The sequence below is a fragment of the Hibiscus syriacus genome, unplaced genomic scaffold (assembly GCF_006381635.1).
Source record: "Hibiscus syriacus cultivar Baekdansim isolate YM2019G1 unplaced genomic scaffold, ASM638163v2 tig00112047_pilon, whole genome shotgun sequence".
Taxonomy (NCBI): domain Eukaryota; kingdom Viridiplantae; phylum Streptophyta; class Magnoliopsida; order Malvales; family Malvaceae; genus Hibiscus; species Hibiscus syriacus.
Genome location: NW_024063243.1, coordinates 127861 through 154379, shown reverse-complemented (window position 1 = coordinate 154379; position 26519 = coordinate 127861). Strand labels below are relative to the sequence as shown.

Here is a 26519-nt window from a genome sequence, read left to right as displayed (position 1 = left end):
ACTCTTGCTAAAGCCCCAGTAAGTTGGAAATCTACATTGCAATCTATGGTGGCCTTGTCTACTACAGAGGCAGAATACATGGCAGTTTCAGAGGTTGTAAAGGAAGCAATTTGGCTTAACGGGTTGATGGAAGACTTGGGAGTTGTTCAAAGTCACATTAGTCTCTATTGTGACAGTCAGAGCGCTATTCACTTAGCGAAAAATCAAGTCTACCATTCAAGGACTAAGCATATCGACGTGAGGTATCACTTTGTGCGGGAGATCTTTGAAGAAGGAAAGATTCTACTTCAGAAAATTGCGACATCAGAAAATCCTGCAGATATGATGACCAAGGTGGTAATAGTAATCAAGTTCAATCGTTGTTTGAACTTGATTAACATCCTGAAAGTATGAACACCTTCGGGTGTGTGGCGCTTGTGAGCGCAATTAGAGGCACTACAAATTTGAGGAGTTGAAGAAGTTGAGTAGGCTTGGTAATTTCAAGCCAAGGTGGAGATTTGTTAGATTTGTCTAGAAATTAAGTTGACAAGTTGGAAATTTCATCTTGGTTGGTGGCCAACTTATTGGAAAGTTCATCTTGGTTGGTGGCCAAACTTTGAACATGTGAATTTCATATTTGGTGGCTAACTTGTACACATTGAAAAATTCTTTGGTAGGTGGCCAAACTTTGAACATATTGTTCTTGAAACTCAACTATAAATAGGCCTAAGTATTTCCATTAGAAATCATCCAAAAACAAGTTCTCTCTTCCTCTTGTATTCTTCATTCTCCTACTTTGAGAATTCCAAAGAATTCCATTTGTTGTAATATTGGCGATATAGTGAAGTTATCATCCGGTGTGGTGCCCGAGGAGTAGACGATATTCTCGTCGAATCTCGTAAATTTGGTGTGTTCTCTCCTATATTGTTTTTTATTCAGTTCTTTTCCATTGTGTTTCAATATTCAATAGTTTGACAGGTTTATCCGCTGTGCAACCTTTGGTGGTTTTAATCTTGACATTTTAGGTCAATTTTAAAACTACGTTCGTGTAGGAAATAACTCGTTTTCCCCAACATATACCCCCTACAACATTCTTCCTTTGGATGCTGCAGGGTCTTCTCAGTCTATCATGCAGCTTGAGGAGGTAACAATACATAATGTCAGCTGATTAAGAGGGGGATAAAATCATATTTAATTAGCACCATATGAAAAATATATGCACACCTCAAATTATGAAGAAATTGACATAAAATTTCAAACATTATAAAACATTTGAAAATCAAATATATTAATAATTTGCAAATAATATGAGAACAGTTGAATAACGTAGTTCCAAAATTGTCATCTACAGTTCTTATTTTTTTCAGTACCGGTGTTCAGAGTATTTTTTTTCTCATGTTATGATTGGTGGTTTTCTAAAATGACTAGAACTACTTAAATACTTCTTTAAGAAAAATAAATAAATAAATAAATAAAGAGTTATGACTGTATAACAAAATAAAATTACTATGCACTAGCGGACAAGATTTTAAGCTTTATTCATGATGATTGGGAGATTAGTATTAAACTTATTAAAAGGGAGAAAAACGCCACTGCGAATACAATGGCCAAGGTGAGTTGTGGTAAACTTATTGGCGGAAAATGGTTATTGACACCCCGCCTGCAGCACTCACACAGTCACACTTAGAGATGAGCAAGTTAGTGCTTAGTATCTTGTGTTCTTTATCAATAATAATAATAATAAAATAAGTTACTACGCAAATGAAGCGTCCTCTTCCCTTCTATCTTCCGGAGCATTAAATTGTAAACTAATCATCTACTGCATATATAATAATGTACTTAATTAATTATCATGCGTGAATATTACTGTATCTATTATTTTCATTTATAAAGCATTCATACATGTTTAAAAATATAACAATACATGTTTATAGTAAAAAATATTGATACATAAAATTCGTTATAAGTAGATATTTAAACTTATCAATTAAAGAATAATTTATTCATTTACGATGAAATTTTATCGTGTTTGAGTTCTTTCAGTAAAATATATTATTCATGTCTAGTGGGATCAAAGCGAGAAGAAGTAGCTTTTTTATTTTCAAAGCTCCATGAATGACCTCCTTTGAACTAACTATACGCGTGTCAGTGTCATTCCAGCAGCTTATTTATTGTATTTTTGGATGCTATTTGAACTCTACTTTAATACAGGTTAAGGCTTCTGTAGCTGCATTAGGGAACATCCGTGGCTTGAATTGGCCTGTGGGATTTGAGCTACAAATGAAAAAAACTGGGGACTTGGACCTTCTAGATTGGTGTTGATAAATCGGGTAAAGTAAACGAAAGAATACAAGAATTTTAATGAGGTTCGGTAATGTGCTTACGTCCTCGGTGCCTAGGCGGCGCTAGAAAATTTTTATTCAATGATAATAGGTTTAGGTTACATCTCTATTTATAACAGAATGGTGTTGCGGAACGGATGAACAGGTCGTTGAATGAAAAAGCCAGATGTTTGCGGTTGAATGCGGGGCTTCCCAAACACTTCTGGGTCGAGGCTGTTAACATGGCGTGTTATCTTATCAACAGATCGCCAAGGGCATCATTGGCTGGGAAAGTTGCAGAAGAGGTATGGACTGGTCATGATGTTAGTTTTGATAACTTACGGATTTTTGGTTGTCCTGCTTATATGCATGTACCTGCTGATGAGGGATCCAAACTTTATGCAAAATCGAAGGAGTGCATTTTTTTGGGTTACAAGAAAGGTGTCAAAGGATTCAAGTTCTGGGATCCAGTTGCAAAGAAAATTGTGATCAGTAGAGATGTTGTTTTTGATGAACAATCCATGTTGCAACAGAAGAAAGACACGACAGTGGTGGATTTCGAGCAGTTTCCAGTTGAGAAACCAGAAACGTCTCAACCGACTTCTGGTGGTTCCACTACGGATGATTTGCAGGATTATAGTCTCGCCAGGGACAGGGTGAGACGGACGAATATAAAGCCTCCGAGTAAATTGGGTTTTGAAGACTTGGTCTCTTTTGCACTTATTGTTAGCAGTGATGATCCGGTTACTTTTCATGATGTTGTTACTAGTCAGGAAAACGACAAGTAGATGGCAGCCATGGTTGAGGAGATGGAGTCTTTGAATCACAATCGTACATGGGAGTTGGTTCCCCTTCCTGAGGGTAAAAAGCCGATTGGTTGCAAATGGGTGTATAAGAAGAAACCAACAGTAACAGAAAAAGAGGGGGAGAAGTTCAAGGCTCGTTTGGTAGCAAAGGGTTTTTCACAGCAGAAAGGAGTTGATTATGATGAAATCTTTTCTCCTGTGGTCAGGCACACTTCAATCCGAGCAGTACTTGCATTGGTGGCCAGTTGGGATTTGCATTTAGAGCAAATGGATGTTAAAACTGTTTTTTTGCATGGTGATTTAGAGGAGCAGATCTACATGCGGCAACCTGAAGGTTTCACTCAACCTGGAAACGAGCATTTAGTTTGCAAATTGAAGAAATCTTTGTACGGGTTGAAACAGTCTCCGAGACAGTGGTATAAACGGTTTGACTCCTATATGATCAATATTGGCTACAACCGATGTGAGTATGATTGTTGTGTCTATGTTAAGAGCCTTGATGATGGTTCTTTTATTTTTTCTATTACTGTATGTTGATGATATGTTGATTGCTGCGAAGAACATGGATGATGTTATCGGTTTGAAAACTTTATTGAGTCAGGAATTTGATATGAAAGATTTAGGTGCTGCAAAGAAAATTCTTGGAATGAAAATTTGTAGGGACAGAGACTCAAGGAAACTATGGCTATCTCAACGGGGTTATGTTAAAAAAAATGCTAGAAAGGTTTGCGATGAGCAGCGCAAAACCAGTTAGCACTCCATTGGCGAACCATTTTAAGCTCTCATCAGAACAGTGCCCTAAGACAGATAAGGAAGCTGAAGATATGACAAAGGTTCCGTATTCTAATGTTGTTGGCTGCTTGATGTATGCAATGGTATGTACTCGTCCTGATTTAGCTCATGCTGTTAGTCAAGTTTGTAAGTACATGTCTAAACTTGGTAAGCAACATTGGGAAGCAGTCAAGTGGATCTTTCGGTACTTAAAGGGTACTGTGGGACATGGAATTGTTTTTTGATAGTCAACGAGATAATCCTTTGGTTGTAGGATATGTGGATTCAGACTATGCAGGTGACTTGGATAATAGAAGATCTACGACATGGTATGATTTTACTCTTGGTGGAGGACCTATTTGTTGGAAGTCTACTGTTCAATCTGTTGTGGCACTATCTACAACTGAAGCTGAGTACATGGCAGCGGCTGAAGCTGCAAAAGAAGCTTTATGGCTCACTGGTTTAGTGAAGGAGTTGGGTGTTCAGCAAGGTGGAGTTCAGCTGCTCTGCGACAATCAAAGTGTTATTCACTTAGCTAAGAATCAGGTATATCGTGTTAGAACTAAGCACATTGATGTACGTTTTCACAAGATCAGAGAGTTGGTTGCATCTGGAGAGATTTTGTTTCAGAAAGTACACACTGATGAGAATGCCGCTGATATGTTCACCAAACCAGTTACAACAGACAAGTTCAAGCATTGCTTGGACTTGTTGAATGTTTCAAGTTGTTAAGAGCCATGTTTGGATTCCAGGCATGTTTTGAACACCCCACAGCCACATGCCAAAAGGCCTGTGGTCGAATGAATTAAACAGTCTTCTTCAAATATCATGAATTTGGCTTACATTGTTCACTGCAGAGGGACAATGTCAGGAACATGAGGGAGCACTTGATTTTGCTTCTTGCCAATAATCATATAAGACTCCACCCCAAGCCTGAACCTCTTGATAAGATATGCATAAGTGTTTAAATCTCTTTTTCAATTGCATGCTAGTGGTTAATGAAATTTCTAATCGAAGAGTATATATAGTTTCTTTTAGATGTTCTTCTAAGCTTACGATCATGGAAGTGAATATCTGTCTGGCGTTCATGTCTGATATTCTTCATGAGGATTTTCCCTTTCATAAAATGCTTGTATACTGATTAAACGCGTTTCTTATATGCAGCTTGATGAACGAGCAGTTGATGCAGTTATGAGCAAGCTTTTCAAGAATTATAAAGCATGGTGCAAATTCTTAGGAAGTAAACATAGTTTAAGGTAAAAAAATAAAAGCTTTTACATCTAATTACAAGTGGATATTTGCACACGTTACTGTTGTTCTGTTTAACTCTACGCTCCATGAATTTGATACAATTTTGGGACTATTTTGTACCGAGTTATTTATGTATAGGCTGCCTCAAAGCTCTCAAGAAACACAGCAGAGGAAGATATTATATATGGGATTATATCTTCTCATATGGGGTGAAGCAGCTAATGTCCGATACATGCCAGAATGTCTGTGCTACATTTTTCATAATGTGAGTACTCTTCGAATATCTAAATGTTGCCTTCTGCTTCTGTTCAACAAAGTTCAGCCTTTTATTCTCCTAATGTTTCTTTTCAAGAAGAAATATATGGTTTCTATTGTTTTGAATCGCATCCCACTGTATTCTCAGATGGCATATGAACTCCAAGGCCTTTTGGCTGGAAATGTTAGCATCGTGACTGGGGAAAATATCAAACCCTCATATGGTGGAGATGATGAGGCATTCTTGCGGAAGGTTATAACACCGATATACTGTGTCATTGAAAGGGTATGCTTGATAACGAATTTACCAATTGTTCTTAGACTTTGGACGTTGTGTTCTAGATACAAGTAACAGAGTTCAAATATTGCAGGAAGCCCAAAAAAACAAAAATGGAACTGCTTCTCATGCAGACTGGTGTAATTATGACGATCTGAACGAGTATTTCTGGTTTGTATGGTTTTAATATCGGAATTTATTTGGTTTCAGATACTCATTTTTAGTTTTACCGTACTTTTCCTGCATCGTTTTCAGGTCTTCTGATTGCTTCTCTCTTGGATGGCCCATGCGTGATGATTGTGACTTTTTCCAATCAATCCGTGATATGGTATTCCTTAGCAGTTGTTGTCTTCACTTTTCTTGAATAAGCTAGTGATTGTGTATCTATTACAGCTCCCGTGCCAGGGAAAGAAAACTTCTCGAGGAAAATGCGTAAGCCCGGGCAAATCAAATTTTGTAGAGATTAGAACATTTTGGCACCTATTTCGAAGTTTTGATCGGCTATGGACTTTTTATATTCTAGCTTTGCAGGTATTAAAATGTTACCCTTTCTCCTCGTTTTTGATGCTTGTACATATTAATATTCCAATCTTTTATGTGCAGGTAATGATCATTATTGCATGGAGTGGAGCTTCGTTAACAGGAATCTTTCAAAAGGATTTATTGTATGACATATCCAGTATTTTCATCACAGCAGCCATTCTGCGTTGCATTCAGAGTACGATATTCTTACTTAAATTGCAGTCTTCTACAAAGTCTCTTTTTCCTTCAGGATTTTATTTGCTTCGTGCCTCTGGCTTCTTAAAAGACAATAGTTTCTATTTGTTGTTATAGATACATTAAATATACTCTGAAATTTGCTAAGACTAGAATATTACACACATATAAGAAGGTTGACTTCTATTAGATAATCAAGATTGTGGGAGCGTTTTATATTAAACATAATTTAAAAGCGTCTTTTTTCTGGTTATTAATATAATTATATAAACTAATAAACATGGAGTCATGATGGCAAAATAAATAAATAAATAAACTGATTATAATCTTCTCAATTTTCTGAACTTGTTTTTCCGCACGTCCTTAACGTCTCCTCTATAAGGGTAATATTAAAGTTTCTGCTTACTTTATAACTTCGCTTTCCTTTGTTTCAGGTGTTTTGGACCTTGCTCTCAACTTTCCAGGATATCATAGGTGGAGGTTCACTGACGTATTGAGAAACGTTCTGAAGATAATAGTCTGTATTGCATGGGTCATCATTCTTCCCCTATTCTATGTGCATGAATTGTCTTTTGTCCCTGAGAACGTTAAAGATATGCTGTCGTTTCTTAATCAAGTAAAGGGTGTTTCTCCTCTATATATCATGGCTGTGGCGCTATACTTGCTTCCAAATTTACTGACAGTTGTGCTGTTCATTTTTCCAATGCTCCGGCGTTGGATTGAAAACTCAGATTGGCACATTATTAGGTTATTATTATGGTGGTCACAGGTACTGAATATGTTCCATTTCCATACAGTTCATTGTTAGGTTCTTATATCATATGAGATGCATGATTTTGAATCAAATTTTGTCGATTTAATATAGAATGGCTTTCATGAATCACATAGTGAAAGGCGTATGTATTGAGAAAAGCATATGACTGGAACTTTTATCTTAATCTTATATTTCTAGTCTCACAGAACCTCGTTTTCTTATTGTCTTAACAACATTTGGTTATTCACCTTATTGATATAAATTTAAACCTATTTTTCTGCTATCGCATGAGATATGGAGATAAAAATTTAAACACCATTAAGCTATAATTTTTCAAAAAAAAATCATGAAGCTAAACCATCAGCTGCTTTGTATCATCTCTTCATTGAGTTTCCCTGTGTGCAGCCTAGAGTTTATGTTGGGAGGGGAATGCATGAAAGTCAGTTTGAGCTTATAAAGTAAGTACGAAAATATATACGCCTTATGCCCTGGAAAAACACTTTCTATTTATGCATCCATTTTTCTGTTGGTTGAAATTTCATCATGTTTAAATCTATTCTTGTTTCAGGTATACTCTTTTTTGGCTACTACTTTTGTGTTACAAGTTCGCATTCAGCTATTTTGTCCAGGTGATCTTGGTTTTAACTTTTATTTTGCTACTCAAAATATACAGTTCATTTGTTGAGATCTGTTTTTACCCCCTTAAGCACTGTTCCTCCAGATAAAACCATTGGTGCAGCCAACAAAAGACATAATGAGCATTCATCGTGTTAGATATGCTTGGCATGAATTTTTCCCTAAAGGTACTTGTTTCTTTTTCTTCTTTTATTGGAAGATTTTTTTGTTTTCTGCTTGATTTTTATGTTTTGTTATTGGCTATCTTCTCATTACACTCATTACAGCTGAGAACCACATAGGGGTTGTGTCTCTTTGGGCACCAGTAGTATTGGTGTGTTACTATTTAGCTCCTTTTTTTTTCTTCTTTTGATCAACTTACTATAGCATATCTGTTAGGAAAAATAAACCGAGTACAAGTAATTTCCCTATAACCAGATTAGTGAGAATGCGAAATAAAAGCGGAAAAATAATACCCGAAAATTGATAACGGAGTTCAGCCAATTGTGCTTACGTCTCCGGGCTGCTGCAGATCTTTTACTAAGAGAGAAAATTTACAGGTGTTTACAAAACACTCACTACTCACAAGAAAGCTCTCTAGTATAGGAAGAAAGAAATGTTTTGGGATGATTTTGAAGCTAAATGGGTAAGGGTATTTATAGTAGAAACTTAAGGACTAATCTTTGAAAATACCCTAAATTGCAATGACTAAAGTGAATTTACCCATTCCTATTTTCAACAAACATCTACCAAAATTTTACTAAACTTTGAAAAACATTTTTCAAAGAAACATTTACCAAACTTTGAAAAAATATTTTCCAAAGTTGGTTGCCAAACTTTGAAACTTTTAACAATCTCCCACTTGAAGACTGATTTTAATATGTCTTCACACCTTGATCAATGCAGCAGCATGTCTGGTCTTGTTATTCTAGCATGCCAACTGAAGCTGAACACAACTTCAGTTTGTCCGTAGTCACCGTCTTTGTCAACATGTCTGCCGGATTTTGAGCTCCACTAATCTTTTCAAGTTTCAAAATCCCATCTTCCAGAAGAGACCAGATAAAATTATATCTCAATTGTATGTGTTTCGTCCTGGAATGAAAAGATGGATTCTTTGCTAGATGGATAGCACTTTGACTGTCGCAATACAAGACATTGTTTTCTTGTTTCTTGCCTAACTCTTCCAAGAAACTTTGGAGCCAAACCATCTCCTTGCTGGCTTCCGTAACAGCGACATATTTTGCTTCAGTTGTGGAGAGAGCAACTATCTTCTGTAGTTGAGAAACCCAACTCACTGCGGTTCCTCCTAGAGTATATACATACCCTGTAGTGCTTCTTCTGATGTCGACATTTCCGGCTAAGTCAGCATCTACATAGCCTGTCAATATCGTATCTCCACCTTTGAAACAAAGTGCTTTGTTTGTGGTACCCCGAAGATATCTGAGGATCCATTTGACTGCTTCCCAGTGTACCTTGCCCGGATTATTCATGTACCTGCTAACAGCTCCCACTGCATGAGCAATATCTGGTCTGGTACAAACCATGGCATACATCAGACTTCCAATTGCTGAGGCATACGGCACTTTCACCATGTGTGCACGTTCTTCCTCCGTCTTTGGTGATTGGTCTTTGGAGAGTCTGAAATGAACACCTAAAGGTGTACTTACTGGTTTAGCATCTTGCATGTTGAACCTGGAGAGTACTTTGTTGATGTACTCAGCCTGTGATAACATCAAAGTCCCCGACTTTGTGTCTCTCTTGATCCTCATCCCAAGAATCTGCTTTGCAGCGCCCAGATCCTTCATAGCAAACTGCTTCGACAATTTTTGCTTCAAGTTTATGATCTCTTGCATGTTTGAGCCTGCAACGAGCATGTCATCAACGTACAACAATAAAATAATGAAACTATTGTCGAACCTCTTGATGTAGCAACAATGATCTGCTTGGCATCTGGTAAAACCACTGCTACTCATGAAACTATCGAACTTCTTGTACCACTGTCTAGGAGCTTGTTTTAAACCATACAAGCTCTTCTTCAACCTGCATACCAGGTTTTTCTTGTCTGCCTCTATAAAGTCTTCTGGCTGCCTCATATAGATCTCTTCCTCCAAATCACCATGAAGGAAAGCTGTCTTTACATCTAACTGCTCAAGATGTAAATTCTCCGTAGATACAATTTTCAACACCAGTCTGATTGTAGACAGTTTTACGACTGGAGAGAAAATTTCATTGTAGTCAATACCTTCTTTTTGCTGAAAACCTTTGAAAACCAATCTTGCTTTGTAGCGTTTTCTCCCATCATGTTCTTCTTTGATCCTGTAAATCCACTTGTTATGGAGCGCTTTCTTGCCTGGTGGTAATTCAGCTAATTCCCACGTCTGATTTGACATAAGCAAGTCCATCTCATCTTTCATGGAAGACTCCCACTTGACTGAATCCTCCACCTGTATTGCTTCATCATAGCACTCTGGTTCACCATTGTCAGTCAGCAACAAATAGTGCAAAGAAGGCGAATACCGTTGGGTTGGTTTAGGAATTCTGGAGGAGCGTCTCAGTTCTGGTGTGTGTGGTTCTTCTTGAACTGCTTCAGGATTGATCTGAACATCATTTCCAGAAATCTCCTCGAACTCAGCAAATTCCTTTGTTTCAGCTTCGGTATTACTTGATTATGCGGTTGACCTATCTTTGTACATCACATTTTCATTGAAAATGACGTCTCTGCTTCTGATGATCTTTCGATTTTCGTAGTCCCAAAACCGATAACCGAACTCATCACCACCGTAACCAACAAAGACGCATTTGTTGGACTTGGCATCAAGTTTACTTCTTTCAGCAGAGTTTATGTGTACATAAGAAATACAACCAAACACTCTTAAGTGTGAAAGGTTTATTTCTTTCTTGCTCCAAGCTTCCTCTGGTATTCCGCCATCCAAAGGAACTGAGGGCCCACGGTTGATCAGGTAAGCTGCAGTGTTGATAGCTTCAGCCCATAGAAATTTGGGCAATCCGGCATGTATCCTCATGCTTCTGGCACGTTCATTTAGAGTTTTGTTCATGCGCTCTGCTACGCCATTCTGCTGCGGTGTTATGGGAACTGTTGTCTCCATCTTGATCCCATTGGTTGCGCAGAAATCTCTGAAACTACTGTCTCTGTACTCTCCTCTATTGTCAGACCTCAACCGCTTGACTTTCAAACCAGTCTCATTTTCCACCATGGCCTTCCATTTTCTGAAGGTATCAAAGACTTCTGATTTCTTCTTCAGAAAATAAACCCACACCTTCTTGTTGAATCATCGATGAAGGTGACATAATAGTGAGCCTGCAAGAGATGGAACAGGGGATGGTCCCCATACATCAGTATGAACTAATTCTAACCTTTCTGCCTTGGGAGTCTTGCCAATCTTTGTAAAATTGACTTTCTTTTGTTTTCCAAAGATGCAATCCTCGCATAGTCCGACATCTACATTCTTTAGATCCGGCAGCTTCCCTTTTGACAGAAGTATCTCCATTCCTTTCTCGCTCATATGGCCGAGCCTTTGGTGCCATAGGTTTGATTTTCCATCAGCATCTGCTACTGCAATGATATTCTCTAAATTTGAGGTTACATAGAGAGTACCGGTTTTCTTACCACGAGCAATGACGAGTGCTCCTTTGGTAATCTTCCATTCACAGCCTGAAAAAGTTGTACTATATCATTCTCCATCAAGCTGTCCAACAGAAATCAGATTTCTTTTGAGGCCAGGAATATGCCTCACTCCTGTCAGCTTCCAGGTGGTATGGTTTGGCAGCTTTAGTCGGATGTCTCCTTTTTCGACGATCTTCAAGGTTTCATCATCAGCTAGATGAACCTTCCCAAAATCATCACTGACATAGTTCTCCATGATTTCTCGGTATGGGGTGGAGTGGAAAGATGCCCCTGAATCCAAGATCCATGATTCAATCGGACTGTTGACGCTTAAAATCATGGCATCACCTGTCTCCTCCGTCATGTTGGCAGATTCCTGTGCGCCGGTATTTTTCTTCGGTGCTCGACAATCTCTTTTGAAGTGACCCTTCTTGCCGCAATTATAACAGGTAAAATCTTTATTTCATGTTCTTGATTTGCCTCTTCTGGATTTTGATCTGCCACGATTTGAATTTCTTTCTGAAGTTCTCCCTCTAGACTCCGTGTGCAAGGCTGAGGAGGTTGATGCTTCACCCGATTCTCTTCGTCGAATTTCTTCACTCAATACCAGATCCCGAAAATCGTCGAATTTTAATTTGCTGTTTCCCGACGAACTGCTGACTGCTGTAACAGTAGCATTTCAACTGTCTGGTAGAGATGATAAGAGAATTAAAGCTCGAACTTCATCATCGAACTCAATTTCCACTAAATTCAACTGAGTTGTGATTGTGTTGAGTTCATTTAGGTGTTGTGCCACCGATGCCCCTTCCGCCATCCGCAAATTGAATAATCGCCTCATCAAATGAACTTTGTTTGAGGCTGATGGCTTCTCGTACATACTGGAGAGAGCCGCCATAAGACCCATCGTGATCTTTTCCTTTGCTATGTTAAAAGCAACATTGCGGGATAACGTCAGTCGAATAACTCCGAGGGCTTGTCTGTCGAGAAGAGCCCAATCTTCATCCTTCATGCCATCTGGTTGCTTTCCTGAGAGAGGTTGATATAGATTTTTCTGGTACAAAAAATCTTCAATCTGTATCTTCCAAAAGCCAAAGTCCGCACCATCGAACTTTTCAATTTTCACCTTCCCTTCGTCTGCAGCCATCGCTCCCACTCGAATCTGGCTTTGTTTGGATCGTTTCTGACAATTCTTGCGAATCACCGTGTATTAGAACACCGCCGTCGACAAATTTGTATCGCCGACCGAATTTCACTATTCACGAATTCACTATTCACGTGAATAGTAATGAATAGTAACCTCGCAGAAAATTTGACAAAATTCACAACCAAAAGATCTGATTACCAGTGTTAGGAAAAATAAACCGAGTACAAGTAATTTCTCTATAACCAGATTAGTGAGAATGCGAAATAAAAGCGGAAAAATAATACCCGAAAATTGATAACGGAGTTCAGCCAATTGTGCTTACGTCTCCGGGCTGCTGCAGATCTTTTACTAAGAGAGAAAATTTACAGGTGTTTACAAAACACTCACTACTCACAAGAAAGCTCTCTAGTATAGGAAGAAAGAAATGTTTTGGGATGATTTTGAAGCTAAATGGGTAAGGGTATTTATAGTAGAAACTTAAGAACTAATCTTTGAAAATACCTTAAATTGCAATGACTAAAGTGAATTTACCCATTCCTATTTTCAACAAACATCTACTAAAATTTTACCAAACTTTAAAAAATATTTTTCAAAAAAATATTTATCAAACTTTAAAAAAATATTTTTCAAAGTTGGTTGCCAAACTTTAAAACTTTTAACAATATCTTGTGAACATTTCATACAAATTTTGAAATTTCTTTCAGATTTATTTTATGGACACTCAAATTTGGTATTCTATTTTCTCAACCATATCTGGTGGTGTTAGTGGGGCTTTTGATCGCCTTGGAGAGGTAATCCATTGGAGTTCTTTTCTTCTTTTTTTTCTCTCTTTTTCCCATCTTCTTTCTTGATCTACACTCATGCCTTGTCCATGATTGTTGGAAATCTTTTATCTGATTAGTTTATTTTCCATTTACATAATATTCATTCTTCTCTGCAAAAAGTGTGACACGGACCACGGTTAGATTACCTGGGCATCCTGTGGTGGTGCTCGATATAAATTATCTGTTTGGTAAACTGCATTTTTAGCTCTCTGTCGATGGATAGACGATGAACCCAATTTTATGAGAAACTCTACCTGGATTGTGGATTATCTCGTCAAGGTTATTTGGTTTTCCCTAATTCTATATGAACCTTTTTTCCTAAGTTGTATTAGAATTTGAATAAGTTCCATGACTCAAAACAATTATCAGTTTATATTTTCACTGCATCCATGCAAGTTGCATATGGAGTTTTTGGAGTAACTTTGTAGTTGATCACATCAAGAGCTGGCTTGTGAATATGAATTAATTTTGCAAAACCGGCACACAAAACGTAGTGAGTTTTTTATTCTTACACTCTTCTTTCTTCAGATAAGAACTTTGGGCATGTTAAGATCACGGTTTCAGTCCTTGCCTGCTGCATTTAATACATACTTGGTACCTACTGATAAATCGCGAAAGAGAGGATTCTCTTTATCAAAGCGATTTACGGAGGTAAAAGTTAAAACTCCTGCCTGAAATCATTATGTTTTTTTACAATTATGTAAGCGATTAGGATAACATATACTCTAATGATTGAATCATATTCATGCACAGGTAACTGCAAATAGAAGTGAAAATGCAAAATTCGCTCATCTATGGAATGAAGTAATATGTAGCTTTCGTGAAGAAGACCTAATTAGTGACAGGAAAGTTTTCCTTCTACGAGATGCTTAATTCGTCTCCAGTCTATTATATTTTACTCTACATGCAGTTAAACTGGGTATTTATTTACAACAGGGAGATGGACCTTTTACTGGTTCCTTGTACATCGGATCCTATTCTGAAACTGATTCAGTGGCCACCCTTTTTGCTAGCAAGCAAGGTCCGTAAGGTCCTTTACACTCCCATTTGGTTTAGATGCTTCAGTTTTTGTTGACCTATGTCTTCTACAGATTCCGATTGCATTGGATATGGCAGTTCAGTTCCGCTCGAAGGACTCTGACCTTTGGAAGCGCATATGTGCTGATGAATACATTAAATGTGCTGTGATTCAATGCTATGAGTCTTTCAAAATTATTCTAAACATTCTGGTGGTAGGAGAGAATGAAAAAAGGCTGCTATTCTTCATTGATCTTTATTTAAGTTTTTCCTCATGATTGATGATTTGTTTTCGAATAGTACGTTAAATTTATTTACCTTTTATGCTGGTTTTTATGATTGTACGTACTTACAATGTAACAGGATAATCAGAATTATCATCAAGGAAATCGAGAGTGACATTTCAAGGAATACTCTTGTTTCAAATTTCAGAATGGCTTTTTTACCTGTCCTTTGCAAGAAATTCGTAGAGCTTGTTGGGGTCTTGGTCAGCTTGATATAAAAAAGGATATGCATAATTATATCTTCGTTTTGCTTTTATACATTTGGAGTAATAGTCTTTTTTTATATTGTATTTCAGAAAGATGGTGATCCCTTCAAAAAGGATGCTGTGGTTTTCTTGCTGCAAGATATGTTAGAAGTAGTTACCCGTGATATGATGGTTAACGAGATTAGGTTAGTGAAATCTTCTTTGTTCTATATAGTAGAAAATGTATTATACCGGTTGCCTTTTTCTACTGAAGCTTAAGTCCCTTATTTTTTTTTTTGTCAATAATGGACAGTGAATTAGTAGAGCTTGGACATAGTAACAAGGAATCAGGAAGGCAAATTTTTGCTGGTACTGATGAAAAACCTGCTATAGCGTACCCTCCAGTGCTAACTGCACATTGGGTAGAACAGGTACATGTACATCATAAAATAAAATATACAAACTTGTATTAGTTGAAGCAAATATTATGGTTCGAAGAACTTATATTTGATTGGAATCTTTTACATTTTCTAACGATAGGATCCCGGTTTTTAGATGCGACGTCTTCATATCATTTGGAATGTCAAAGAATCTGACACTGACATACCGTCAAATCTTGAGGCTCGTAGAAGGATTGCATTTTTTGCAAATTCATTATTTATGGGTATGCCATGTGCTCCTCGAGTTCATAACATGCTTTCATTCAGGTATTTCATGTCTGCTAAATGTCGTCATTGTCTCATTGAATATATGTTAATGTTGCGTGTAACATGAATTGATTTTTTCATTCTCAGTCATTCTGTTGTCTAGGTATTTACTATATTCGAAGGTAGAATTACTTTCTTGACATACTACTTTCAAAGGTCATAAATTTGCCAAAGCAGTTCTGAAACGTGATTGTATACTTTTTTGTTTCAGCATATGTTAAGTCTCAACTTTTTTGTTAATAATTTTTTTTTTGAAAGTGTTAATAATTGAATTTACCTTCTTGCCATTGTCAGTGTCCTAACTCCATACTATAGTGAAGAGACTGTTTATTCCAAAACTGAACTTGAGATGAAAAACGAGGATGGTGTATCTATCATTTTCTATCTGCAGAAAATTTTCCCAGGTTTGTGATATCATAAACTTTCATCCTATATAACTATAATCTCTTGCAGTTTCTTTTTTCTTTCAGATAAATTGAACGCCATTACCGTCACTGGCTTTGTTTGATGAGTGGAACAACTTTATTGAGCGACTCAATTGTAAGGAGAATGATTTTGGAAAATGACGAAAAAATCTTACAGCTTCGCCACTGGGTCTCCTTGAGAGACAAACTCTGTGCAGGACAGGTACCTGATGCTTTAGTTTCTCACTCTAATTCATGTATCTCTATGCAGGAGCAGTGCGGGTGCTTAATGCATTATTTCTCCCTTGACTGATCTATCAATTTATGTACCTCTCTCCAATTTATTGTTGGAATGGCAGTTAGAGGAATGATGTATTACAGGCGAGCTTTGATAATTCAGGCTTTCCTGGACATGGCTACCGAAAATGGTAAGTGCAACATATGTTTCTTCAAAGTGTTGATACAATTTTTGACGACTTCGTATGTCAGACCCAGAGATTCTTTTCTAGGGTCTATGCAAGCTGATTATAATAAGATGATATTTGGGAATTTATGGATAAGAAAATTTGTTGTCAATCATTTGATGGCAGTCTTGTCGCAAGATGAGTATCTGGCATTCCAATCCAGTACTTCCTGATGAGCTCGTTTACCTCTTATCATGTTAGCAACTCATAGCATTAAATACTATGCTCAAGTATCATTGGTTTTTTTCCCTTTACTGCCCTTCGATCTAAATTCTAATATAAACCCTGATTAGTTAACCTGAATCCTTGATTCATGCTGTCCGCGCAGAAATATTAGAAGGATACAAAGCGATCTTAACTCCATCTAATGAAGATAAGAAAAATCATAAATCCATATATGCTCAGTTGGAGGCAGTGGCTGAGCTGAAATTTACATATGTTGCTACATGTCAAAACTATGGAAATCAGAAAAGGAGTGGAGACCGTCGTGCAACTGACATCCTGAATTTGATGGTTAAGTAAGTATCATTGTGATAATGTATTTCTTTACGTCTTTTTGTCTGCAAATCTTCCATTCTAACCCGTTCCTTACAGTAATCCTTCTCTTCGTGTGGCGTACATTGACGAAGTTGAAGAAGGGAAGTTGGAAGACCTCAGAAAGTTTACTTTTCTGTACTGATTAAAGGCGTTGATAATCTTGACCAGGTAATTATCCTTATAAACTGCAGACAGAGTAACCTGTGTCATTAGAGTGCCACCGTAATTGTTGACTAGACCTTTTTTAATTTCTTACAAGGAAATCTATCGAATAAAGTTGCCCGGAAATGCAAAGCTACGCGAAGGAAAACCTGAAAATCAGAACCATGCTTTGGTCTTTACTCGAGGAGAAGCTCTTCAAACCATCGATATGAATCAGGTAAGGTCTAATGTTTTGTAATTATCGAAGTAGTATTAATTTTTAAGTAGATCCAATAACATTCCTCAGTAAATTTTTCCAGGACAATTACTTGGAAGAAGCATTCAAAATGCGCAATCTTTTGGAAGAATTTAATGAGGATCATGGAGTACGACCACCTACAATTTTAGGAGTTCGTGAGCATATATTTACAGGAAGGTCTGAATGAACATTAATATTTGCTTATTTTTTGTTTGCTTGGTTCTTGTTGGTATCTGTTGTTACTTATGTGAACATCTGGTGGCTTTATTTTATGCTTTGAAATCTCTATTTGCAGTGTCTCTTCTTTGGCTTGGTTCATGTCAAATCAAGAAACAAGCGTTGTCACCATAGGTCAAGAGTTCTTGCAAACCACTGAAGTATGTTTTCATTACTAAAAGTTTACTTTTCTCTTGCGGTAACTATATCAAGGCCATTATATCATGAGAAAAAGCACTATCAACTGTCAATTTTTTTAAACCATATTGCTGAGAGAATGCTTTATGACAAACGAATGACAGTGCATTGTCATTTATAAATCATAGATACAAAAACCTTAGAAATATCAGTTATATTTTCTGCATACTGTTTAATGCAAGTGATCTCATGTTGGTTCCCGTGTATGATGATGATGATCATATACTTAAAAAAAATATTGGTGGGTTTTAGGGTTCGTTTCCATTATGGTCATCCAGATGTGTTCGATAGAATCTTTCACATAACTCGTGGAGGCATCAGCAAGGGTTCTCGTGGCATCAACTTGAGCGAGGACATCTTTGCCGGTAATGATCTTACATCTATCAAACCCCGTAGTCTTCATTGAATTTATATCTATATATACGACTATATTATCTTTTTCTTACTGCACTTTTAACAGGTTTTAACTCAACCCTTAGACGAGGGAATATTACTCATCATGAGTATATTCAAGTTGGGAAAGGTAGGGATGTTGGGTTAAACCAAATCTCACTCTTTGAAGCCAAAGTGGCTTGTGGTACCGGGGAACAGACACTCAGCAGAGACATCTACAGATTAGGCCATCGCTTTGACTTTTTCCGCATGTTGTCTTGCTACTTTACAACGGTTGGATTTTATTTCAGCTCAATGGTAATTCGTTTACCTTTTAATGATTCAAACCCATGATTAATCTATAATTAAATAGAGGCAGAGTAAATTGTCTAGTCATCTGAATAATAACTTTGTAAGTGCCAGTCCATGTAAACATCAAATTTATGGAGTGTACCAGCAATTCAAGCTTCAGATTAATTAGAAAGTTCAGTAATTTGTAGTTTCATTTCTTTTGACTTTGTTATGTTACATTTTTAGAGCTAATTTGAATCTTTTGCTGTTAATGTGCAGTTAGTTGTCTTTACACTCTACCTTTTCCTGTATGGAAGACTTTATTTGTCATTAAGTGGTTTAGAGAAGGCAATAGTCAAATTTGCTTCAGCTAAGGGAAATGATTCTCTGAAGGCAGCCATGGCTTCGCAATCTAGTTCATAGGCTTTTTAACAGTACTACCCATGCTGATGGAGATCGGATTGGAGAGGGGTTTTCAGAACTGCATTAAGTGACATCATAACCATGCAGCTTCAGTTTGGCATCTGTGTTCTTCACTTTCCCCTTGGAACAGTCCATTATTTTGGGCGCACTATCCTGCATGGTGGGGCTAAATACAGAGCAACAGGGCGTGGTTTTGTGGTCCGACATGAAAGTTTGCAGAGAACTACCGTTTACTCAAGGAGTCACTTTGTAAAAGGGCTGGAGCTAATGGTATTGCTTATATGTTACAAGATATATGGCTCCGCAGCAAGTCATGCTGTCTCTTATGCACTTCTCATTTTCAATGTGGTTCTTAGTTTTATCGTGGCTGTTTGCTCCTTTCCTTTTGAATCCATCTGGATTTGAATGGCAAAAAATAGTAGAAGACTGGGAAGATTGGTCAAAGTGGATTAGCTGCAGAGGTGGTATTGGAGTTCCCTCAGTTAAGAGCTGGGAATCTTGGTGGGAGGAAGAACAGGAGCACCTGCGCCACACTGGGTTTATGGGATGTCTAATTGAGATTGTTCTTTCCATACGCTTCTTAATTTACCAGTATGGAATTGTTTATCATCTAAACATGACCACCAGTAGCAGACCAGGTATTCGGCAGAGCATTGTGGTGAGTATTAGTATCCAACCTATGAGCCTCTAATCTAATTTCTCAACTTTTTTCCAGGGTAAAAACATTTTCAAAATTTGGCCTTTTTATTCGTTCTCTTTGATTAATCTAACATACAAATTCTAGGAGAAAAAAGAAAAGAAAAAAGCTCGATGATTTTTTTTTACATCCTCTTGTTTCCCTAAGATGCATGCATGATGGTATATTCTTATTTAAGGACGAATACCAAGGAAGATATCTTTCTGCAAGTTGAATTCTCTAACCTTGCTATATAATTGAAAGATCATGAGTTTTGGGGTTGTCAGTTTGCAAATACCAAGAATGTTCATGGTGCCTCTTATTGTGCCTGATTTTAGGTTTATGGTCTTTCCTGGCTCGTCATTGTCGCTGTGTTGATTGTTTTAAAGGTGAGACTTAAAACCCCATATAAATCACTCGAAAACTAGAATCATCTCTTGGTTGGCTCTGAAAACCGATTCACTATTTAAACCTGCAGGTTGTGTCCATGGGAAGAATGAAGTTCAGTGCAGACTCCAGCTGATGTTCAGACTTCTTAAGCTACTCATGTTCGTGGGGTGTATAGTCACCATTGCAATGCTGTTTTGTCTCCTTGATCTCACAATTGGAGATATCTTTCAAAGCATGTTCGCCTTTATTCCGACAGGATGGGCTCTTCTACAGGTACTTCTTGACCTTATTTGTGTTTTATCAACAAACCAATCAATGATTATTGGCTTTATTTATTACCAAGAGTAAGACATTGTTGAGCTTAGTCATACGGAGTTTAGTTCGTCTTAGATCTCACGAATAAAAAAATAGTTATTTGGAGAGTTTTCTCCTCTCTCGGATTTAAGTTCGACTCGACTCAACTCCCAAGTATAATTGGGATCCAATATGATTGTTGGATATCGGAAACTTTAGGGGAAAAGAAAAAGGAAGAGAGTTGATTTTTGTTTTGATTGGCCTTGAAATGATGATATTTAGATATCACAAGCATGGCGGACATTGGTGATGGGAATAGGGATGTGGGGGTCGGTGAGGTCGCTAGCAAGATGGTACGAATACATGATGGGGGTGGCACTGTTTGCACCAATAGCTATATTAGCATGGTTCCCCTTCGTCTTGGAATTTCAGACCACTATTCAACCAAGCTTTCAGCCGAGGCCTTCAAATCCAACGAATTCTAGCTGGCAGCAAGATGCAAACCTAAATAAGATTGTGCTTTTTATGAAACTTCGGCCTTTAGAATATCTAAAGCAGTGTGATTTACAAACATTAGATGCTTACATTTGGTTCAGAAGGCCAGAATGTTGGATTGATGTATTTAGTTGTGTGAACGTAAGATTCGTTAAAGGGAAAAACAAAACATTTATCATTCTTTAAATCATCAATTTACAAATATGCAAAACTCATTCATAACGGTACCGCTGTTCATGTACCTTCTATAAAGTGCCCATCTACTTTCTGAAAAAAGCACTTCGTTTTACATACCTCAATATTATTTGATATTATAAAATAATGTAAATATTAAAAATTTATCTGATACATAGATCGTCTAAACTTTATACAAATATATTTATTTGAAAATATTCGTTGTGCTTAGCAAAGCAACATTTTGTTAAAGACGTAAAAAATTTAAAAGTACACTCTCTCTTTAAATAATTGACCAAACCTTTTAGTGATCACAAGAAGTCAAAATAAAATCACGGAAAAAGATGGGAGATGAGCCTCTTAGTTCTTACAATTAACTAGGGCGCTGAACATATGAGCTTCCTAAAGGGGAGGTGTTACGGTTGAAGTCAAATGATTTTACCCATTTTGATTTGACGATGATAATTATATTTCTGGTCTACTGGCCAGTCCGGGTTTATTATAATACTCACTTCACCCATTACAGGTCGCTCGCACTTTGTTCCAACGAGTAAAATGAAGAATTAAAACAAAACAAAAGCAGGGGAATGACTAAATGGAAATCAAGACTTTGATTACTTTCAAGGAGAAGCTGTTTTCTTTTCGGAAATGCTTGATGAACATGACAGACATATCAAATTGCATTTATAACATAGAGATGTAGATTTAGAGACACTTGTTTCTCAAGCCCTTCTGACATTACAGCCCTTATTCCAATTTGCATCCCTAAAAAAAAAGGAAAAGAAGAACTCTGGCATTGAATCCCATAAATTTAGTAGGCGGCTACGATGGATTCTATGAGCTCTTGAAGTGGGGCTAGCTCTTTCTTGTCAATCAGCCCAAATTCCTGCACATCCAAAACAACAATCTCAATTAAGACTGCATTCTTGCCTCTTACATACAAACAACATTTCAACACTTGTCAATCGGCTCATAACTCGGTGGGTAGCAGGCGGTGAGGGTTGAGGTTAATATCTTAAACAGCTAGAACTTGAGCCTCCAGTGTGCTCTCTTGTTACTCAAAAACGAACAAAAAGAAACCATGAGTTCATTATGGCTAGGAGAAAAAAATAAAGTCACTATCATGCTTAGTTTTTGTGTCAAAGAATCATCTCCTAATTGTCCAGAAAGTTGCATCAAACATCTTTATGCTATTGGGCTTTATTGGAATGTTTTTTACATTTGTATAAAATAGATGCATAGTGGAATGGCAAAGAATTAAGAAAAAATAAATAATTATCAAGCGGAAGAAGACGTACGCAGGTAAACAGTATGAAATGCTTGAAGCATGTGTTCAGATGTGCTTCCTCCTTAAGGCTTACAATTTTCTGGAAGTGAGAGTGATAGATGTGGGCATATACACGGAACAGCCTTTTGAATATTGTCTTCACCACATCTTTGAAGTTTGGAGGAAAAGGCGCACCTAGAAAATTTGAAATGCAAAATAACATATATAAAGAGGATTAAAGACTAATGTCCGAGTCAAGACTTCGTCGCAGAGAATTAAAGAGATTAAGCCCGTGATATGAAAATATTACCTAGCTTTTGAGGAAATATTGATTCATCATCAAGTTGTGTTTCAATCCAGTCCATTAGATATTCAACATATTTTGGGGCAGAAACCTCAATAGGGTCTCTTGATTTGCACACCATCTGCCCATCTATATTCATACCTGTGAAGTTTTGTAAGATAGCAAATAATCAACTCCAGAAAACCCAAGAAATACACTTTCATTTTTTGAAAATGAGTGGACAAAATTAAGGTGCACAAAAGTAAGCACCCAATTATTAAACCAATTGATCAGGCAGTGTAATATATCATGACTGAATATTAAATAACATTTGGCAAGTTATATCTGTATGTATATATATTGAGAAAATATTAAACGGAGTTTCCATGTATGTTTCAAAGAGATTAAAGAGCCTAACAATAAGTCAAGGGAGTCTCAGTTTATCTTAATTCCTTGGAGACTACAAACATCCACCCACCATTTGAAAGAAACAATTTTAATACCACAAACAGATCCAAACATAATGTATGGATACACAATAACGAAATATTTAAATTTATAATTGTGCAACTAATTTATTGAAAAGAACAAAAGGAATAAAGTTTTATATATCATACTTGGGGCCTGCAGTCATTGTAGGACAGTTCTCATTAGTACAAAATTCAGTCAAGGTACCATAGAGCAAATTCACCTGATTGAAGAAGTCCACAGCTGAAAAAGATCAAACAATCATGCTTTAGCAATGAGCTTCAAAAAAAAATGGCACCTAGAAATAGGGAAGAAAATGTACTAAAAACATTCCAGAAAAAATTGGCTAATGAATGGAACACAAATAAATTAGCAGCTATGACTGTAAGTAACAGCATGGTTAAACTAAAGTAGAACAATCATGAATGGATTATATACAAAATTTTACAAATATATCAAACAATTTATACTGGATGTTCTGTCTGGGTGTATGTGAATAAAAAAGGAGGAAGAGCCGGAGAGAGATACTGTTGACTGCGAGCCATTCATTGAAATCCTCCCCAGGGGGTAGCCTGACTGCTTCCCTTAGGTTTCCGCTGCCAAGGGTAGCATCAATGTGCTTTTTAAGCTGTGCACCCTGCATTATGTCAAGATTACAACACTATGATGAGAGTTGCAAAGACTTCTAAGCCACTGACATGGAAGAATGAAGTCCAGAAAGTATTTTATAATGAAGAAACAATAAATAAGCCACCTCTCAATAACTTGAGTGGAACCTGAAAATGGTTAATCAATTATTTCCAGCCTCAGCCACACAGCATTACTTACCATGTTTAGACATAGATACTTGTTTAGTAATTAAAAAATAAAGAAATTATCACATGTAATACGTGTATAACGCCTTCTGACATTCATGAATGGGCCACACAGGTGGGGCTGTACGACCGTCATGAATGCCAAAATAGCATCGAAGTTTGTACAATTTCAGCTTTGCAACTGACAATTCAAGAAACCACTGTAACATAAAGCTATTTATTTTTTGAATACATGGCTTCAAAAGCAATGAAATCTACAAAAGAAAAAAGAAATATGCATGGTATGGTGAAGTGAATTCTTCATAAAGCAATAAATTCAAGATTTAGAAATAATGGCAACCATTTAAGTATCTAGAAACCCTAGTTGAAGAATCAGCAAAAGGCATTATTAATCAAGTATACAGGAGCTTCTCTTCTTAGTTTGTTTGCAAATAAGGCTAACCTTACAGGGTCGTTTTTAGGATTTTTGGATGCATTAGAGCTTTGGTGTTAATTTGTGCTAGCATTAATTTTATTTCGATTTCTGGACACTTCTAATAGACATCCAGTGTGCTAAAGCTACATGCTCACACTCGAGAAGTTCTAGTCATCAGAAAGAGGAAACAATTTATTTCCCAACAGGAAAAATAGTGAAAGTAGTCAATTAACTATCCAAATTCAAGCACAGAGTAAGAGAACATAAAACAAATTCTAACAGGCAAGAGATGAACATTACTAATTATGCTTTATTAAAAAGATAAGGAAGGAACAAGTGATCAACCTTACTTCCAGAAGGTGCACTTTTTTTGGGGCGGAATGTTCTCTGATTTCTGTTTTCAGTGCAATTTATTATCAGGAAAATCTCAACTGAAAAAATAACCAGCTATGCAGCTCAGAATTGAGAATAGGAATTGGAAATATGCACACTTCTAAGATAGGAAAGTTCAATGTTTCACAAGTTCCTTCTTATATATACATATATATAATAAGAAGGAAGGTATTCATATGTGTATTGCAAGGTACATTAAGAATCCAATCTAAGAAAATATAAGAAAAATGTTTTTCAGAATGTTTCTCTTTTTAATGCTTGAAATAATATGCAACACTTATCAAGCACACATGGACATGTGGAGGTCCGAACTATTATCTTCTTGAAATCTATGGAAGAACTTCTGCATCCATTGAAACTGATCATGGAATTGGTTTTTCGAAAATTAACTAGCTCCCCCATCAGACAACATTTATACATTCCAGTTACTTCTCTTCCATTTTATTCAACTTTCTCAACTTCATTCTGCCACCACAAGTCTTCCAACAATGGCTGCAAATTGCTAACGAACCTAGTTTGCTACTCCCTCAATAGAATTCAGCTTCATGTTCCAAAGCTCAGGCTTCTCAATTGTGGCAGCATAATTTTTAAGGATTAAAAAAGACAAAAAAGAGCATATATTAGCCTTTTAAACCTTTCTAAGGTTGTCATTCATGAAAACTGGTTACATGGCTTTTAATCATAGTTCTAACATAGAACCCAAACGACTCGTAGGAATTCAGAACAAACCATTCATTGCTTAACACAAGAAATAAAGAGAAGCCAACATGTATTAAGATTCACTATCGATTTATCAACATAATCACTGATCTGATTGACCTTCACGAGACCGAGTTACCAAAAGCACAGCTAGTAGTGGTTCCAACAAGACAATTCGATTGCAGTTATTTCAGTTAACAAAGGATTCAAAGAATCATGGAGGAAAATTATCGTGATAGATTAAACATTTTCATAATACGGATTAAAATTTAATGAAGACCAAAAAAGAGTAGAACTTGCTCGTTGATATTGAATCAGGAAGTGGCTGAAAAATTATAACAGATCTGACATACAATTCATCAGCAACAATTGGAAATAGCAAATAAGAAGGAATTAACTAAAAGAAGATTAATTAATGGGGAAATAAGCAAGCTTTTTCAGAGAAACCTTGCAGAAAAAAAAGGAGTGGAAATTAAATTTCACCTGCCCAGACCGAAGAGACTCATGGTTAGAGAGATGGAGAGAAAGAGGCTTTGACTTTCGTTTCTTCAGGTGGAGAAAGGAAAGAGTTTTTTTTTTCTTTCCACCTTTCTTATTTCTTACCAAAAAAAACTTATAAACAATATATTTAATAAATATGTTGAGGGTTGAATATTAATTTAGAAAAATAAATATTCTTATTCAATATATATTAAAATGGTAAATAAAAAAACTGGTAAAGACATTTTAAATTATTTTTTTTATCTTAAAAACCCAGTTTTATCCTCATGTGACGCTCATCTCTTTTTTATAACTAGTTGTAGATTATCGATATTCTTTATTTTTTATATTACATCTTTATTTTTATTTTTTTTAATAAATCTACTTGTGTCATACTTTTTCATCTATCTTTATGGCACGTTTTCTTATGATTTTTGACATTTTCCAATTCTTTGATCATTTTTATTTGCCTTTTATCTAAGGTTTGATTTGACATCGTCACGACTGATCAAAGATGCTGTTTATCTAATATCTTATGATTTTACCTACTTTGGACACTCAGATTGGATTTAGATACCTAATTTGTGTTCGTGGATAGCTTTTTTACGTCGTTCGAATTTGATTTGTGGTTTGTTGGTGGTCTTTCAATAGTTTGATCTTCTTTTGTGGTTCGTTTGCCGATGTGATCATATCTGTTTGTGTCTACCTTTATTTGAGTTTCTTGGTTAGATTTAATATTTCCTTGTATGATCCTTATGTCATCTTAAGTTACTAATTTTATTTCAATGATTATATGAATTTTTTTTAATTATGTGTTTAATTTATGATTGTAA

The 26519-nt window shown here is 36.5% G+C and overlaps 2 pseudogenes; one reads left to right on the top strand and one right to left on the bottom strand.

Moving 5' to 3' along the window:
* The first annotated feature begins 1093 nt into the window (after positions 1–1093).
* LOC120174320 lies at positions 1094–20705 on the top strand (annotated as a pseudogene).
* A 749-nt stretch (positions 20706–21454) lies between these two features.
* Positions 21455–25806, bottom strand: LOC120174321 (annotated as a pseudogene).
* Positions 25807–26519: the final 713 nt, after the last annotated feature.